We start from the raw sequence: 18831 nt of genomic DNA on the forward strand, positions 1-18831 counted from the left end.
TAGAAGAATGCTGCACAAACCCTCCTCTCATTGGCCATGGCTGGACAAATGAATAATGACCAAATAATGGCCCATATAGGACACATGACTACCTTAGAGGGGAGCATTTGGGGGCGTTATACGACATTTTTGGTAAATATAAGACAGTGACAACATGTTTGGCTATTATAAGCACTGACAAAATAAGGGGATAATTCAGCATTTTTGGATAATGTTAACTTTTTATTAGTGTGCAGTGTTTTCGGGGTTACATTTTGGGCGTCATCTTTGCTGGTCAAATGAGCGTTTTTGGCAGCACAGTTGCGTTTATTGCGCTCCCATCGCTCCCTCACTCAGCTGATTCGGAGCGCGTCACAGATGCTCTCTAGCTAGGGCAGCTCAGTAGGTGTTGAGACAGCTCCTCAGAGGGAGGGTTTCTGTTATCTCGTCTGGCCGCTGGAGAGAGCCGCCGTGGTGTTCTGGAGCAGCGGAGATCCGCCATGACTTGCGCCGCGGACGGTCTCCGCGTACGGACTGGAGCTTTCGCCTCGATCCGCGCAAAACATGTCCCTGAGAGCGACGAGCCCCCCCGGCACAGAAGATGACCGTGAGTGCTGTGTTAGTTTCATGTGTTAGCTCAGCTCTGGTTTCAGTCAGTTATGAGTTGAGCTCGGCGGCTCGGGAGGCTGCGAGGACTGATTTAGAAACATGACATCATTTGAGACTGACTGAGAGACTCGCGTGCGCTCATTTAAACTCAGCTGAAATATGCGCTGACTGAGCGCTTCTGTTATTTCTCATATTACTGTAATGTGTAATGTGCATAGGAGCATATCGGGTGTGTGTGATCGAATGAAGTGAATGCACTGTCCTTATGGAGACAGCATGCATCATTAGACAACTGAATGACTCTTGTAAAAATGGGAGGAAATTTGTATTCTCTTTCTGTGTGTGTGTGTGTGTGTGTTTCTGTGTGTGTGTGTGTGTGTGTGTGTGTGTGTGTGTGTGTGTGTACCAGAGCTGTTTCTTACGCATTTATGTTCGTGTTTAATCACATTTAGGAATCGCTTATATGAATAAGAGAATAAAGCCTAATGAACGGTACTGGTGTTAAAGGCCGGTGTCTCTTGAGATTAAAGCTCTGATCTCGACAGATCACGCGAGGACTCCTAATGTGTCTTAAGTGTCGATGTAAGAGCCTTTGTAAAGAGCCTTCATTTCATAAACAGACTTCATAAAGAGACTGTAGGTGATCATAAAGCTTCATAATGTGCAGGCTTTGACAGATGCTTGATGTATTTGAGCTGTAAGCGTTCAGTCATGGTCACACTGTCTTCATGACGATCCACCAGCGACACGATCAGCGAAAGAACCTGTGATATATTACACAATATTACATAATACAAACCATAATGCATATATATATATGTATATATCGTACATACATACACATATAGACAATGTGTCATTAAATATTCATAAATCATGATTTAATGAACAGTTTAATCATCAGATTTGAAACAAATATGAACAATGAAGCAAACAATTGAAACGCAGTCATTTCAGCGGATTCATTCATACATACAGCTACACAGAGTCAATGTAACTTGCCAGTTATACGCTTTTTAATTTAAACTCCTTGTTCAAAACCCATTTTTTAAAAACTGAAAAATGAAAAAAGACAATAAAAACCCATTGACATATATTAACATAAGAGTCAGGACAGGAGTATTTTCATGAATGTCAAGTCAACTCTTTACTCTTTATTTATTTAGATTTTGGAACACAAAAAGGATCTCTGCTATGATCTCCCACTCATCATCATAGACGTTAACCCATCTGTGGCGACTTTTGCTTCTCAGAACCCAAGGAAAATGAAAGGCTCAATAATGGGAAGCTGTCTGATTTTTATATCTCGACAAATTTTCTGTTTAATATCTTTTAAATGGAATATAATACACTATAATACAGACATTGTTGTGACAGAAATATCTTTTGTGTGACAACTAGCCCCGCGTCCTGTGCTGGCACTGTACTCCTTTTATTCTCATAAGTGTACATTTGTGATAATGTGCTCCGTTCTTTCTACTGCCGATGCTTAACAAATAATACTTATAGATGTTTTATTATTTATAATAATGAGTCTTGTTCTCCCAACAGAGAGTCTGAGGACAGAAACTGTGATGTATTTTTATTATTATTATTATTAATGTGGTGACATTACACAATATGTATAGGCCTCTTCACCTCCTGACTTCTCTCCCCCACTCTGTTTTATTGAAAAGAACGTTGACAGTGTTCTGTCAGACTGAGGAAAGGCTGGTTTTCTATTCATAAGTTAGTGTCTTTGGTCTAAAAAGCGCTAGCTGTGACGGGTACTGTGTTCTCAGATGTTTTACTGCAGTATGTGTGCTTCCACTGTAATAGCTGTGCAGTACTGTAGCTCACTGCTGATCTGAAGGAGGTTTATTTTCTCGATTGTTAGGCACTGAAAGGCAAAGCCCACACATCCTGTTCAGGTTAAAGAGTGCGGAGGAAGCGTGAGTTACTGTGCCAGGAGTTCAGGAAGGAAGTCCCAAGTGACGTCATTGAGCTGTGTGTGTGGAGTTTGTGTGTGTGTGTGTGTGTGTGTGTGTGTGTGCTGTGTCTGATGAGAGAGTGAAAGTGATTGATCTGATTATCTGCATGAATGTTTTACACACAGTGCATTTAAAGCATCAGTAAACATGGCAGTAAAATGTTCCAGTGATCACAGTAATAGCAACAATATGCACTATGAAATAATAGTAATAGCGCCCCCTAGCAGTAGAAATGAATGGGATTTGGCTTGTGTCCTCAGATAGCCTTGTTCTGCTGAAATACTGTGAACCAAGACAAATATAGGGCATTGAGTTTGTATATGATTTGTAAAATATAGTTCATTATTTAACTCAGCATCTTTATGAGCTGATCTGATGCAACAGTCTCACACATGAATTAGGGATGCACCCAAATGAAAATTCTTGGCCGAAGCCGAACAAAATGACCCCCCCACCACCACCACCATGTATTTTGCCAATTTTTTCACCATTGCATAAATTAAATAGCCGAAATGTGCTTTTTACTGTTTTGTCTTGCCTTTAAAGAAAAAAAAAAATCTATTACAAAACAACAATTTCAAAATATGTACTTAACACTGAACATTTTTTTAAAATTCTGAATGAATGATGATGCATTTATATAGCGCTTTATATGGCACTTCTTATTCTAGCAGACATTATACCATAAAAGCACAATTTAACTTAAAATTAATAAGTTAGTAAATAAAATATTTTTGGCAATTTTTTAGATGTATACATCTTATATATATATATTGTTTTTTTTATGTATTTTTTTTCTGTATAAATAAATGCAGGTTGCTGAGGCAGAAGAGACTTCTTTTAAAAGCATTAGAAAATATTACAGATCCCAACTTGAACACCATGTGTAAATGTTATAATAAATGCATTAAAAGAGCTGTTTTAGAGTAATTATCGTTATTATTATTATTGTCTATTATTTTAGAGAACAACAGTAAAATAACAATACTAACATTTCTGAATGTTGATGGAGTTGTTGCTTTTTCTCAGCTTTTATTTTGAGAGAAACCTGCAGGTAGACCTCAGTGCTTCTTTTTGTTGATTTTGGGAAGATGTTTATTGCACAAATCACATTGTCACATGCCTTGTAAAAATTCATTAAAATGTTAATTAACTTTGGTGCTTGTAATAATTTTTCATCTTTCTGTGAAGGTTTTAATTGCTTCCACACTGCAGATGTGTTTGCTGCATTAGTGCGTGCCTCTGCTTCGTCGCGTCACTTCATTGTTTAGCACATATTATTCTGTCTTTTCGCGCTTATTTGGCCGAACACCGAAAGAGCTTTTTTGTGCGATTCTTGGCTGAATAATTTTGGTTGCTGAACATTCGGACCATCCCTAACATTCATGATATTTGTAAATAAAAGCATGGCAAAGGCAAGGCAAGTTTATTTTTATAGCACATTTCATACACTGGTAATTTAAAGTGAAAAAATAATTCAAATCGTAATCTCAACAATAAAAGCAAAGAATAAAAGTTTTAAAATGATTTTTAGAAATGAAAATTTAAAATGAATCAAAACAACTAAGAATAAAAAAAAACAATCATTATAGTTAACTAAATGTGAAACTAAAATTAAATTAAATGAAATAAACATTAACTGACATATTTCAGCTACATGGCAGCATCTATTAAAATCTGACAAAAACAAACAACAAATTACTAAAACTTCAACTAAGATAAAAAAAAAATTGAAAAATATATAAATAAAAACTGATTCAACATAATAGCGTCTATAATAGTATGTTATCGATACTAAAATAACACTGGTGCGACACACAGTACTGTACATAGGAACATACATTGCACTTCCACGCTGGGCATTACAGTGTAATTAACGTCATTCGTGATGAATAGTTTTTGTGCTGTTAGCATTGGCAGATCCAGTATTTGTTGCTGCTCTGAGAAGCTGACTTGGCGTGGAGTTTTTTACCGTCCCTCACATTCCTGCTCTCAGGGCAGGGTTTTTTTTCTTGGCCATGAGCCCCGCCCTTTCTTCACTTGATTCAAATGAAATGCCTCCAGATCAGATCAGACTCACATCTCTCATGGAAAGGAGCAAGACTGTCCTGGTGTCTGTATGGATTGAGTTTTGTGGAATGTGGACACCATCTGATGAATCAAAAGGTTTTGTCAAAGGTGTCTCTGGATAATGTGAGCTAGACGAGAAAAGCAGATTCAGGCCTCTGTCCCAAACGCAGCTCTACTCCACACTTATGAACACAGATCAACGGTTCGTCCGCTGTGGATCCAGCGTCAGTACAGACTCTGCAAACGTGCTCAGTCATGACACTAAATCACAGCGTACGTACACATCGCAAATCCGGAAGTGCTCATTAAGTGCTCCGTTTGGAACATGGCTAAGGATCGCAGTTTGCTAAGACATCAGCAGAGAGGTCAGTTTATTGATAATAGTACCACCATGGGGCCAGTGCTCAGACATTTGGTACACAGCCTTTTGTAGATGAGTTTCATGCACACAACAAATGTCATGTTTGCAAACATTTACAGTCCTGTACTTACTAATAAAAATTTACATTTGCGTTCAGTGGTGCTTTCTAATTAATGGATGTGTGTGTGTGTGGTGTGTGTGTGTGTGTGTGTGTGTGTGTGTGTTGTGTGTGTGTGATGGAATTTATGATCTCACCAAAGTTGATGGTATCCGTGATGCACAGCCTAACACCCAAATGTTTAGAAAAGAAATCACTGAAGAACACAGAGCACTGAGGAACAGTGATCTCTTCTGCTCAGTAGACACACGTGTCGTGGACTAGTGAATATGGTGAAGTCCAAGAATCGCACACACAAAATACAAACTGCCTCACATCTCTTTTAAAATGAAGCACTGCGTTTGCTGTAATATTAATTCCTGTTAGATTTTCGTGTGTCACATCGAGAATTGTGTGCTGTGTTTTGCAAATTGAGTCAAAGGCTGAGAATTAGTGTATGGTTTTGCAGATTTGGTGTGTGCTTCTGCTGTTTAAGTGTCAGCTTTCAGAAACTGTGTGACAGGGAATGATTTTGTGTGTCAGCATTTAAAAAAAAACCCTTTAAAAATGGCATTAGTTGTATGTTTTCCGCAGTATCTGTCTCTGATGCGTTGTGTCTGTGTCTCAGGATTACCGGAGGATGGCATGGATCTGGCCAGCGATTCCTCCAGTCGCTCCAGCTCCGAGTCCAACTCCAACAAGGTGACGCCCTGTTCTGAGTACAAGTCCTCTCCCAGTTGGAGCTGGGGTCTGGAGGACTACGAGGAGGACGAGGACTACCACAGTACAAGAAGAGAGCGCTGCTGGACTGGGAGAGGGAGTACACAGACAACCAGCAGCAGCACTCCGGCTCGGTGAGCGTCAGAGCCTCCTCCGGACCCCAGCAGAGCGGCGAGAGCCAGACGTCCAGCAAACCCGGCCTCGGGAGCGCCGAGAACACAGAAGAATGTGTGGAGGACAGCCAGCTTCCAGCCATGGACTGGGCTGCTCTGGAGAGACACTTGGCAGGCCTACAGTTCAGAGAACAGCAGAACCACAACCACGGCCTGATCCGGACCAACTCCACCAGCGTGAGTCCACTCCTGTCCTGCATGCTAAAATCAGCATCCTCTGCTCTGCTCTGCTTCAGTCTGCTTAGATGTGAAGTGTGGCAGTTTTTATGGATGCTTGAATACTTTCCAGTATGTCATGTCTGATAGGTGTGTTTAGGAAAACTCATTATATTTACAGCTTGGGTGCTGCTAGTGGAGCAGAAGTGTGTCCCTGCAGCACAGAAGCAGTCATCAGTAGCACAGATATATTTGTAGCAATAGACAACAATACATTGTATGGGTCACAATTATACATTTCTCTTTTATGACAAAAATCATTAGGATATTAAGTAAAGATCATGTTCCATGAAGATATTTTGTACAATTCTCTCCTAAAATATATCAAAACTTAATTTTTGATTAGTAATATGCATTGCTAAGAACTTCATTTGAAAACTTTAAAGATGATTTTCTCAATATTTAGATTTTTTTGCTCCCTCAGATTCCAGATTTTCAAATAGTTGTATCTCAGACAAATATTGTCCTCCTAACAAACCACACATCAATGGAGAGATTATTTATTCAGCTTTCAGATGATGCATTAATCTCAGTTTTACAAAATTGACCCCTTTGACTGGTTTTGTGCTCCAGGGTCACATACTGTATGATGCACTTCTCTGCTTCTTTATTGATAGTTTTGGGGCAAAAAAGATGATATTTCGGTAACACTTTATTTTAAGGTGCCTTTGTTACATGTTGCATGTACATGTTAAAAAAAGAGACAACAGTTTGAAAATGTAAGTGATTGAAAAAAAACTGTAACATTACTCAGTATTAAATGTATAATTACACTGTAACAAGGACACCTTGAAACCAATATTTCTACCAGTACTTCAGTCTGCATTTGAGCAAGTTTCATATAATCATATCCTGGTTATATTTCACTGAAAATAATTGTAATTTTGCAGTATTTGGAGGTAAATGTGATGGTATTTGGAGGTTAATCATGATAGTAATGCTAGATAATATAATATAGTTTGTATGTGGTTTGATTCTTGGTGCTCTCGTATCAGAGTGTCACACACTGTAAATGCTCATCTGCGGGTGTCATACAGCACATCAGTGTTGTGTTCTTCAGTCTGGAGTGTGAGAGTTCATCCACATCTTCTCAATGAGACACACTCCCTGTGTGTGTGTGTGTGTGTGTGTGTGTGTGTGTGTGTGTGTGTGTGTGTGTGTGTGTGTGTGTGTAGAGCTCAGCAGATGGCGCTGCTGCATTCATGATATGACCGTGCTGTTGTTAAGGATCAAGCAAATGTTTCACTGAGGTTGTGTGAAGTTCAGAGATGTGCAGATCATTCTGAGCATGAATGTGTGCTTTTAAATTGTTGATGTGCCCCTAATTAAAAACTTGAGTTATACTATAAGTTATACTTATAGTCATACTATAACACACACCTTGAGTTATGTGTGTGTGTGTGTGTGTGTGTGTGTGTGTGTGAGAGAGAGAGAGAGAGAGAGAGAGAGAGAGAGAGAGAGAGAGTGTGTGTGTGTATGTGTATATGTGTGTGTTTGTGTGTGTGTGTGTGCGCGCGTGCAGGGGGGATTGTGTGTGTTGAGTGTTGAGTGTTGTTTTTGTGACAATATCAGGACACACAACTTTGTATAATGTCATGGGTATGTCACTGGTATTTACAAGGAGAGGGTGACTTATGAGGACATAACCCATGTCCCCATTTTCAAAAAATGCTTATAAACCATGACAGTATTAGTTTTTTTGAGAAAGTAAAAATGCACGCAAGTTTCCTGTAAGGGGTAGGCGTTAGGTGTAGGGTTGGTGTAGGGCGATAGAATATACAATTCGTACAGTATACAAAACCATTACGCCTATGGGATGGCCCCCACTTTTCACAAAAACAAACATGTGTGTGTGTGTGTGTGTGTGTGTGTGTGTGTGTGTGAGTGTGTGTGTTGAGTGTTGAGTGTGTGTGTGTGTTGTGTGAGTGTGTGAGTGTGTGTGTGTGCGTGCGTGCATGCGTGTGTGTGTGTGTGTGGTGTGTGTGTGTTCAGTGTGTGTGTGTGTGTGTGTGTGTGTGTGTGTGTGTGTGTGTGTGTGTGTGTGTGTGTGTGTGTGTGTGTGTGTGAGGAATGCAGCAGGAGACACATGTTGGTGTCCTTCAGAGCGTGTGTAGTTGTCTTCATCTCTCCTGCTGATGATCTCTGCTGTGTTCACACTCATCCTGGACAGTACAGAGACCAGTAACAACACAGCATGACATCTGATATACTCGTCCCCGGACCGGTGACCCTGTGTTGTCACCTCGTGAACAGCAGCACTAAGCTCCGGGTTCATATCTACTCCTCTCCTCCGGACCGGTGACAGAAGTGTCCAGGTTGACTGCAGTAGGTCAGTGTGAGGTCAGTCATCAGCTGTCTGTCTCACAGCACCTCACAGCTGCGGTTCAGAGTGAAGAGGAACAGCTCTGATCAGAGTAAAAACACCTCATTCAGAACGGACTCAAACAGGAACATAAACCAGAGATCCTGGTGGAGTCTGTGAGCTCAGAGCGTCACATGATCATTCTGTGGTCAAACGCCCCACTTCTGCTTTTATTACACCGCACACATGGGAACACGAGGGAAGCGCAGTCAGACGTGGCCAGCAAAATCACAAAAAAAGACAGGAAAAGAACTGTGTTTTGTAATATTTTCACTACCATTTCACTGTTAAAGTTAAACATTCACTCATTTTGGATAAAACTAGCGCTCTTTGAAATCTGTTTTTTTTTTACATAATTTTTTTTCTGGATTATGTTTTTCTTTTTCTTTTCGTTCTTCTTGTTTCATGGTTCTGTTTTAATTGTTTAATTACCTTCAGAAAGCATGTCATGTGTTTAACATCTAATATAATTTTTTTCTAAGCATTATAATACTTTACAATAATTAGGGTCTTTTTTAGATATTCTGGGTTGTTGGTTGTTGGTTTTTTTTTTTCTGAGTTTTTTTTTTTTCTGAGTTAATTCAAATTTATTTTTTAAAAATGGTGGTAATTAAATAAAGGCATTAAAAAACATTTACAGTTTAATTAAACTTTGAACATGAAATCCAGTGAAAATGTACCAGTTCCCTTTATAACAGAGGCTTACTGTTTACATTAAAACATGGAAGAAAAATTGTGATGCTCCTTAAAAAATAGTAATAATTCTGTTCTGATTATGTGAGTGTATGACATGAAACTGCACCACTCTTTCACACAGAACATGCAGACTTCATATTTCAACAGCAGTTTTTGTGCTTTAATGTTCACATACAATAGTTTGATCATTTGATGAAGTAACAACACTACTTTTTATTCATTTCTCTAAAATTCAATTAACAGTCTGCCTTATACTGTAAATACCATTTTAATGGCTGGATTCTGTGATTCATATATTTTTCCACATCGTGGAAATCATACGGCCTTAGATAATGTTTTGGGGGTTTATGGATGTTTGGAGAAACCCTACAGTTTCATGGTTGACCACTAGTCTAACTTAAAGACTGACTTCATTTGTGATAGTTTTTTTCCCAGTTGATGACAGCTCTGGAGCTGCCCAGAGGGAGATTTGATCTGCAGACAGATCCTGTTTCCTGAACATTATCTAAATAAACACAGCAGATCATCCAGACTGCTCTTGTGCTCCAGCACAGTCATCATGAGCTCTCACACACTTACAGAAGCTCATTAAACCTGCTACATAAGTGATCGACATAATACATGTGAGAAAACCACCTGAAAACCTTCTGATTCTTGTGATGTAAATCAATTAGATCTTTCCAGCAGTACAGCAGATACTGACACAAAATCAAATAGATATGAGTCTGTGCTCTATATCTGCAGTAATGTGTCTCAGTGAGATGAGATGTAAATGATCCAAACATATAATGCAGTGATTGAGAGATGAAGAAATAAAGGCTCCTCAGAAGATGTGAGATGTTCTGGAGGCTTGTGAAGATCATTCCTCCGCTGAGGAACAGTGAAAGTAAAGCTTCTGGAAACAAACGCTCCACAAAAGATCCTGATGTTTAGATTTGAGACTCTAAAACATGATTGATGGAGAATCAAGTAAAGCTGAGCTGCTTCAGTCCCAGTAAGAGTTCATCTGGAGATATTACTGCAGTTATTCTGACCTTTACTTGATCAAAATCACTCAAGATCTGACACCAGAAGCAGCAGCTGAAGCTGATTACACTAAAAGAGCTTTGACTGGATAAAAAACTCTAAACTATCACTCAGAGACAGAAGACATGAGGAGATTGAGTGAGAAACAGGTTTAACAGCAGAGTTTGATCATATTGATAATGTAGAGACTTAGACATGCACATATCAGATATGATACAGCAGCTTTACAGGATTCAGTATCACTCTTTTTTGTATCAATTTGTGAAAAACTTTGAAAGCATGTTACTGTATATGAATTAGATTTGACTGAATTTCTGTTTTTTATGAATTAGACAAACTGAGCTACCTCACTACAGTGACTGTTCGTCTTTTTGAAATCACCATTTCAGAACAAATACTTCAAGTACAGTACGTATTAAAAATAAATAGTCTTGTCGTTCCAAAGCGGTTCGAGTTTTTCTTTCTTCTGTCGAACACAAAAGAAGATATTCTGAAGCATGTTGGTTGTAACAAAACTTGCTGGTCTCCATTGACTCCACTTGTTTGGTTACCAGCGTTCTGCTGCACATCTTCTTTTATGTGTCTAACAGTTTGATCTCGAGTGTGTGTGTGTCTGGACATGCCCTCACACACACACACTTATCAGTGCAGGATCCGTCTCTTCCTCGTCTCTGTGTGTGATCTGCTGTGAGCTCCGGCTCTGGACTGCTGGACTGAATGAGTGTGAATGTGAGGAGAGCGCTGGGCTCGTCTGCTCCGGTCACACAGGTAACTCATCACATGGGCTTGAGTTTAAGGACTGACGGCTTCTTTAGTGATCAGTGTTTCTGTTGGTTCTCACTGTGCTGTTGTGTGTGTGAGTGGAGCAGAGTGTGTGAATGATGTGAGGTTTGTCAGACGTGTCTGCTCTCGTTCCTCGATCAGTGTGTTCTGTTCAGAAGCACACACAGATTCAGCGTTTAGCATGTTCAAACATTCACGCTGTCTTTTCACTCCAAAATCAAATGTGTGTTTTGCCATTGTAACAATATTTTTTATGACAGTATTTTCACACAAAATTCTCATCGCTTTAATGCAACAAGTCTTATGATCATTTCTGGTGTGTGTCCAGACGTTTCACTTTTTGATTAGCAATTTTCATTCTTAGTGCTGAGTTTGAATACAGTTGCAATAGAAAAATATATTATTATTAAAAAATTATTATATTATAATTTTTTTATTATAAAAGTATAAAATAATTACATTAAAAACACCTCAAAACATTAAAAACACATTAAATCTTTTTAATGTAAATCACTGTAAAAGCAGTAAATACAACCATAACAGAAATGCTTTACAATTTAAATAATCAAGTGTGGTGTATAATCATTATTATTATTGTTATGCATTATAGTAATTAAAATCTTGGGGGGTTAAAGTTGAAAAATAATTTTTCATGAAAATAATTTAATAGTGTATAATCTGCTTTAATTTGCTTGATTGTCTTTGAACAGAGTATAATGTGTGGTGTTTTGTGTGAGTGTGAGCTGGCAGAGGTGTTTACAGCATCACTGAGTGCAACACACACGCACACACACACACACAACACACACACTGGTGATGTCATCAGGGCGAGCTGCCGATCGCAGCTTAGACAGCATGTTTTTGCTGTGGAATATGCATGACCTGCCTTTTGGCAACACATTCAAGCCTGTGTGTGTTGTGTGTTTTTTGATGATGATGATTTTTGGAGCTGGGTGGTGGAGTTGTGATGGATTGCAGGTTTGAGTCAGACCTGAATTACAGGACACACACACAGAACTTGTAGGGTGTGTGACGTTGGAAGGATGTGTTTATGTGATTATGTAGGGTTTGTGTGATTGGCGGTCTGGTTTGATTTGAAGGAAACACACACATGTTGTAAGTGTGTGTTTGTGTGTGTGTGTGTGTGTGTGTGTGTGTGTGTGTGTGCTGCGGTCTGGTTTGGTATCTAAAAATAAAGTTCTTCCAGCATGAAACTCAAGTGGCCAGTCCACACTGCAGTTACAAAGCCTTGACTCATTTACAGCAGTGATGACGACTGCCCTCCAACATTTAACAAAAACACGTTAAACCTGCAGCCAGAACAGGACAGAATGAAAGGACTGGAGGCGTCCTCAGGGTTAAAACAGCTAAACTGTAAACCTGACTTGAAATAAAATAAATGTTATGAAATAAAATATTAAAAAATACATTTTATTATTCCAGCAACGTTGCCAAGGCAACATTTATCATTTAAATAAATATAAATACAAAATAATACTAACTATAACAACTAAAACTTGTAAACATGACAAAACACAAAATGATGAACTTCAAAATTAAAATGAAAAAGGAAAATATCAAAATAAAAACTGATTCAAAACATAATAAAAAAGCATGTCCAGTCAATACAATTCATTTTAACAATTTATTCATGTATTAACATGTTAACAATAGTGCCCTGTGAAATGTTTTAATCTGTTTAGAAATGCTGTGTTGTCTATTTTAATGTTTGTGGATTCTGGGATTTATGGCTTAATAAATATGTATTATTAAAAATAATGGTAATCACATGAATGCACAAAACCTCTTTATTTGATCTTTTAAGATGTAATCAAATGAAAATGAACATTTAATTTACTGTTAAAATTAAAATGAACAAAAATATATTTCTGTCACAGTTTCTTCAAATTAAACTGAACTTTTATTTTGGCAGTGTGTATGTGAGAATAGTTTTCTCAGATGACAAGTTGTTGGTTAGGTGAAGATGATGATGAAGTTGAGACGCAGACGAGTGTCACACATGGTTCTGTGTGTGCAGTACAGCATGCAGATGTCAGACTGAAGTACATTTCATTCTCTACTGAAAGTCCACAGGTCTTAGGCTATAGAGGGCGACGTCAGCCGTCCCACACACACACACACACACACACACACACACACACACACACACACACACACACACACACAGCGAGATGGTGTCTCTCTGCTGAAGAGGTTTTGACAGTGTTTCCTCATTATTTGCAGCTCTGTGGGTTCTTGCCGTGCTGCTGTGAGTGTAGTTTTAAACATTCATGACGGAGCGCTGTGGAAAATGTCACGCATCTAAAAGCGTCTCTTCGCTGCAGATCACAGAGAGAAAACACTACACATTCACATCCGAGAGAGCACTGAAACCAGACACAGAGATAGTCAGAAACACTTGTGAGCTCGCCTTTGTTCTGGAAACACTATCAGCCCTGAATGCATCCCAGAATACATTACGATTTCAGTTTCATTCAACAATAGGCATTAATCATTTTGTATTTCTAGTGTAAAAACATGTTTTTTAGTTACATTTCCAACATAATCTAGATATACATCATTAGCCTGTTTCTGAAATCACTCATTATGTGAAATAAGATGATGGTGATTGTTCTGCACCTACACACAGCAAACAACACTCACATGTCCTTCAGATGTTCAGATCTATTCATTCTGTCATCATTCAAACTGACAGCAGTGTTAAATATGATGTGTTGATCAGTTAAAGGAATCGTTTATCTAAAAATTAAAACTTGCTGATGTGGATGAGTGTGTTTTCTTTCATCAGGTGTTAGTAGAAATGTAGCACTGAAATCAGTGTCTCAGCAAATGGATGCTCTGCAGTGAATGGGTGCCGTCAGAATGAGAGTCCAAACAGCTGATAAAAACATCACAATAATCCACAAGTAATCCACAGCACTCCAGTCCACTCAGTGAACATCTGGAGAGAGGACAAAAGATGAAACAAACCCGTCGACTAAAATACAAGTCTATAATCCATAATAACACTTCCTCCAGTGAAGAAGTGTTCTGGTCTGAATCAGGAGAGAAATCTGCACAGATCAAGCAGTTGGCTGGATTTTGATGTGAATGACAACAGGAGATCACCTTTTTCACTGAAGGAAGTGTTATTATGGATTATGGACTCGTATTTTAGATTAAAACGTCTTAATGATGGATTTGTTTCTTACAAACACGCAGGTGAACTATTCCTTTAAATCATATCTGCTGCTCAGATCTATATTTAGACTACTGTAACTGTTCACAGCTCAAGACTGTTGCCATTATGGTGCCTTTATATAATGCAAACACACACACGCACATTCTGGAGCTTTTCCCAGATCCTGCACTGAATCACAGGACACACGCATTATAATCTAGAGAGAGAGGAGCTGATTTTCCTCTGTCCAGACACACACACACTCACACACACTGTGCTGCTTCCTGTCTGAATCCCGATCACGCACCCAAAGGCACATAATCTAGAGAGAGAGGAGCTGATTTTCCTCTGTCCTTTATGTCTCATGAAAGGGATTTTACCATCATTTAATGCCCAGAGAACAGTCAGATGAGCTGAGCGCTAATGCACTGTTCAGACAGGAAACAGGATATGATGTCATCACTGCTCCACCTTACTGGCCAGCTTCTCCTCTGAAACACTGCAGGTGATGCGCAGATCCATGTGCCTCATAGTCTCTGGGAATCTTGGGTTTTCTTGTGCAATGTTTCACGAGCTCATAGTTTCTGTAAAAATTAGAGATGAGAGATGTCACACCATACATTCATAAATTCTGAGATTACTTTCTTCTTACTGGTGTCCATTTGTGTTACTGTTGTCATTGCTTCATTTGTTGAGTGATTGAGAAGTATCAGTACTAAACCCATAGATTAGACATAGAGTGATAGTGATAGATTATTATTGTGAGATTGAGGGTGTGTCTGATATGAAGGAGAGAGTTAATCTGGTTTATGTGAACTGAGGGCCAGATGGCACAGACAGATTAAACTCCTCCTGTTATCCTGCACCACTCCGAGAGAAAGACTCGCATCAGATACTGTGAAACAACCCCTGTCCTAACAAAACACTATATAAATATGTGCAATTTATATATATATAAATATTAGGGCTGTCAGTCGATTAAAATTTTTAATCAAATTAATTACATGATGTGTCGATTAATTAATCTAATTAATCACAAAATAAATTTGACTGTGAAAATATCCACAAAAGATTATTTAAAGCTGGTTTGTGTTAAATGAGAAAGTATCAGTTAGACATTACAAATTGTAGCTTTAGAAAGAACATTTTTATTTGACTCAACATAAAATATATTACACATAAACATTTAAGCTATAACGTCATAACATAAACTATGGAATATAAAAGAAGATAATTTGAGAACAACTCATACAAGTTTAAGTTTTTAGTTTAGTTAGTTTAGGGGTTAGTTATAAGGATTGTTTTGTTCTGTTTATTTCTTTTATTTGGGTGAGACTCCTGTTTGTTTTACTTTTTGTGCTAAATTTAACATTTATTGGGAAGTCATGGCCTAATGGTTAGAGAGTTTGACTCCTAATCCTAAGGTTGTGGGTTCGAGTCTCGGGCCGGTAATACCACGACTGAGGTGTCCTTGAGCAAGACACTGAACCCCCAACTGTTCCCTGGGAGCCGCAGCATAAATGATACCCACTGCTCCGGGTGTGTGTTCGTGTGTGTGTGTTCACTGCTGTGTGTGTGCACTTTGGATGGGTTAAATGCAGAGCACCAATTCTGAGTATGGGTCACCATACTTGGCTGTATGTCACATAACTTTCACCTTCACTTTTTTATTTATACTCTTTCACAACATGACCAGTAAAAACCTCTAAAACATACTACTTTTCAGTGTCATCTTTGGTCTGTATAACACCAAGTAACGGTTGTCTCACTTAAATGTTATGGTCATCCCTGTTTAACATCAAGCACGTAACATCCACAAAAGAAGTGTTTGAAAGATCTCACGTTACGCTGTTGAGGAAGCATGCAGGAGGTACGAGTAAACGAGAACTGTCTTTAATCAAGGAAACATAGGAGATAATCCTCAATAGGAGCTTGAGCCAACACACGTAGAGAACGAGTAGACCTGACAAACACAACTGAACAGACTAGGACTTTTAAACACAGGGCAATCAGGGGAACACAGGTGACATCAATGGAACATAATCAAATAAAATTAGGACAGGAACATTTAAGGACAAACAGGAAAAAAGGGGCAAAACATAACAAAACAGGTCCATAATCCTGACATAATGCCCCCCTCCTGGAAGGGGGCGCCGTAGAACAACTGGGGAGGGGGGCAAGGGTGGGTACTAGGGAGGAGGTTCCGGAGGAGGATGGACAGACAGAATCCAGGGAGGTGACGATGGAGGGAGGAGGCAAGGAGGAAACAGGAGGAACTTGGAGCAGGAGGAGCACAGCAGGACCCAGGCCACAGCCATGATGACGACCCACGGTGGAGCCGATGGAGGGAAGAGCCATGGTGGTGGAGCAGTGGCAGATCGGTGGCAGAGGAGCCCGAGGTGGAGACAGAGAGCCAGCGAGCCAGGGGGATGCCGAGGACCTGGGGGGACAAGGTGGAGCCGAGGGCTCTGGCCGGAGTGACTGAGGCGATGACGGGTTGATGCCCGATAGGACGAGGGAGCCCGGTGAAGCTGGTGGATCGACGGTTGACGGTGGAGGCGAGGGAGCTAGGAGCCGAGGTGGAGCCGTTGGGTATATGGGCCGAGGTGGAGTCCGGGCCTCGGAGGCTGAGGGCAGAGGCGAGGGATTCTCCAGCCATAGCAATGCTGGAGACCCACGGAGCTCACACTGTAATGATGGTGGGCTGAGGGCGAACAGAGGGGCTGCCAGACGACAGCGGTGGAGGAGGCAGAAGCGGGCGGGTGGGTGGGTTTTTCCATGAGCCTCAAGGCTCTCAAGGCTGCCCTCTGGGATCAGAACCCACTCCTGGTTGAACTTGGAAATGGGAGCCCCCTCAGGGTTGGACTACACCAGCAGGAACCAAGGAGAGAGGGGAGGCAGCATGTCGACTTTCAGCTCAGTTTCCCAGTCTAAGTCCCCTTCTAAGATGCATTCTTGTGGCAAAAAGTGTTCCAGTCGCTTCATATAACCCAGATTGCACGTCTGATGGCAGATGGAGTATTCTGACTACGACTTTCATACCTTTTATAGATCTTGACAGTGTAACTTGCTTGGCAGTCTATGGGACAGTCACAGGCCTCCCAGTTTTCATCTAAAATATCTTAAATTGTGTTCTGAAGGCGAACAAAGCTTTTAGGGTGCTTTCACACTTGCCTCATTTAGTTCGGTTGAATCGTACCAGAGTTTGTTTCCCCCTCTGGTGCGGTTCGTTTGGGCAGGTGTGAAAGCAGCAATCACACTCGGGTGCACAACAAAGGCGGACCAAACAAGCGTACCGAGACCTGCTAGAAGAGGTGGTCTCGGTACGCTTTCAAACGAACTCTGGAGCGGTTCGTTTGTGGTGAGAACGTGATCCGACCTCGACAGTCCCTCCACTACTGCAAAAGGTACTGATCATTTTTGGACTAAACCAGCTGCCGTAGTCAGCTGCGCTGTGCATTATGGGATGAGGAAGTGTTTGTTGACAGTTTGCACTTTAGCATGGCAGCTCGTGAATTAATGCACGCCTCCGCTTGAAGTTACGAGCGATGCCCGCTCGCCGTTTGCAGTGCATTAGAACGTTGTTTTCAAGCCGCATCCGCGCTTCATTATAGAAATGTATTGTTTGCATATTGTGGTGTATACAAACAATGTAATAGATTATGGCCAGGGACAAAACCAGCCCGCGGAGTCGTCTCTCCATAGCTGTGTTGTCTCCGTGTTGTTTGCCGGCTTTTCCTCTTATGATGGAATTTTCCTGCACGTAAATTCTGACCAATCGAAAAGCAGTTTAGGAAATACGTCATGGCCCAATGAGTGATGTGGATGTTGTCATGTGACTGCATTTTGGTTCGTTTCAACTGGTTCGGACCCAAAGCAATCAGTGTGGTGTGAAAAGTAAACCAAAGAAGCTGAAAAAATGCTACAATGTATAATTGTTTGCCCTTGGTTCGTACCAAATGAACCGAACTAGAGATGTGAAAGCACCCTTAGAGGTTTGGAACAACATGGGGTGTAAGTGATAAATGACAAAATTTTCATTTTGGGGTGGAGTATCCCTTTAAATTACTTCAATAGTGTCATTCTACAGCTCAAGTCAGTTCAGTATTGACTTAGTTCAGTTGCAGACCGTTGTATAATTCATCATTCATACATACTGTATACAGAATGTTTATGTGCATATGCGTTTGTGTGCAAGTGCTGTGACAAACTCCTGTTCTTAACTGCACTCTGAACAATCAAAGACACTCGAAAGCAATGTTTTACATTTTTCACATCTGTGTGTAGTTTGACGTGTATGTAGCTTATTATTTAATGCTTGTGTGTAATTTTTTTAATAGTTAAAACAGTTTTCAAAGAAGTGTTTGCTTTTGCAAGGTGTGAAGTTTTGTATGTTGTGTGTGTGTGTTGTGGTTTTGTGTGTAGAATTTTGAGAAATGGAGCCATAGTTTCAAAAACTTCAAAAGCATTTTGAAAAAACTGTAATAACATTTATCCAATAATTGCATTTAATATAAATTTTAATTATTATACATGTTTGTTTGATTGCAGTTAACATGCAGTCAAGTCTGAAAATATTAAATTCAGT

General features: G+C 39.9%; 1 pseudogene; it reads left to right on the forward strand.

Moving 5' to 3' along the window:
* The first annotated feature begins 5727 nt into the window (after window positions 1-5727).
* The window catches only part of LOC109106545, a 39036-nt pseudogene continuing 25932 nt past the window's right edge, over window positions 5728-18831 (forward strand).

The sequence above is a fragment of the Cyprinus carpio genome, unplaced genomic scaffold (genome assembly GCF_018340385.1).
Source record: "Cyprinus carpio isolate SPL01 unplaced genomic scaffold, ASM1834038v1 S000006712, whole genome shotgun sequence".
Lineage (NCBI taxonomy): Eukaryota > Metazoa > Chordata > Actinopteri > Cypriniformes > Cyprinidae > Cyprinus > Cyprinus carpio.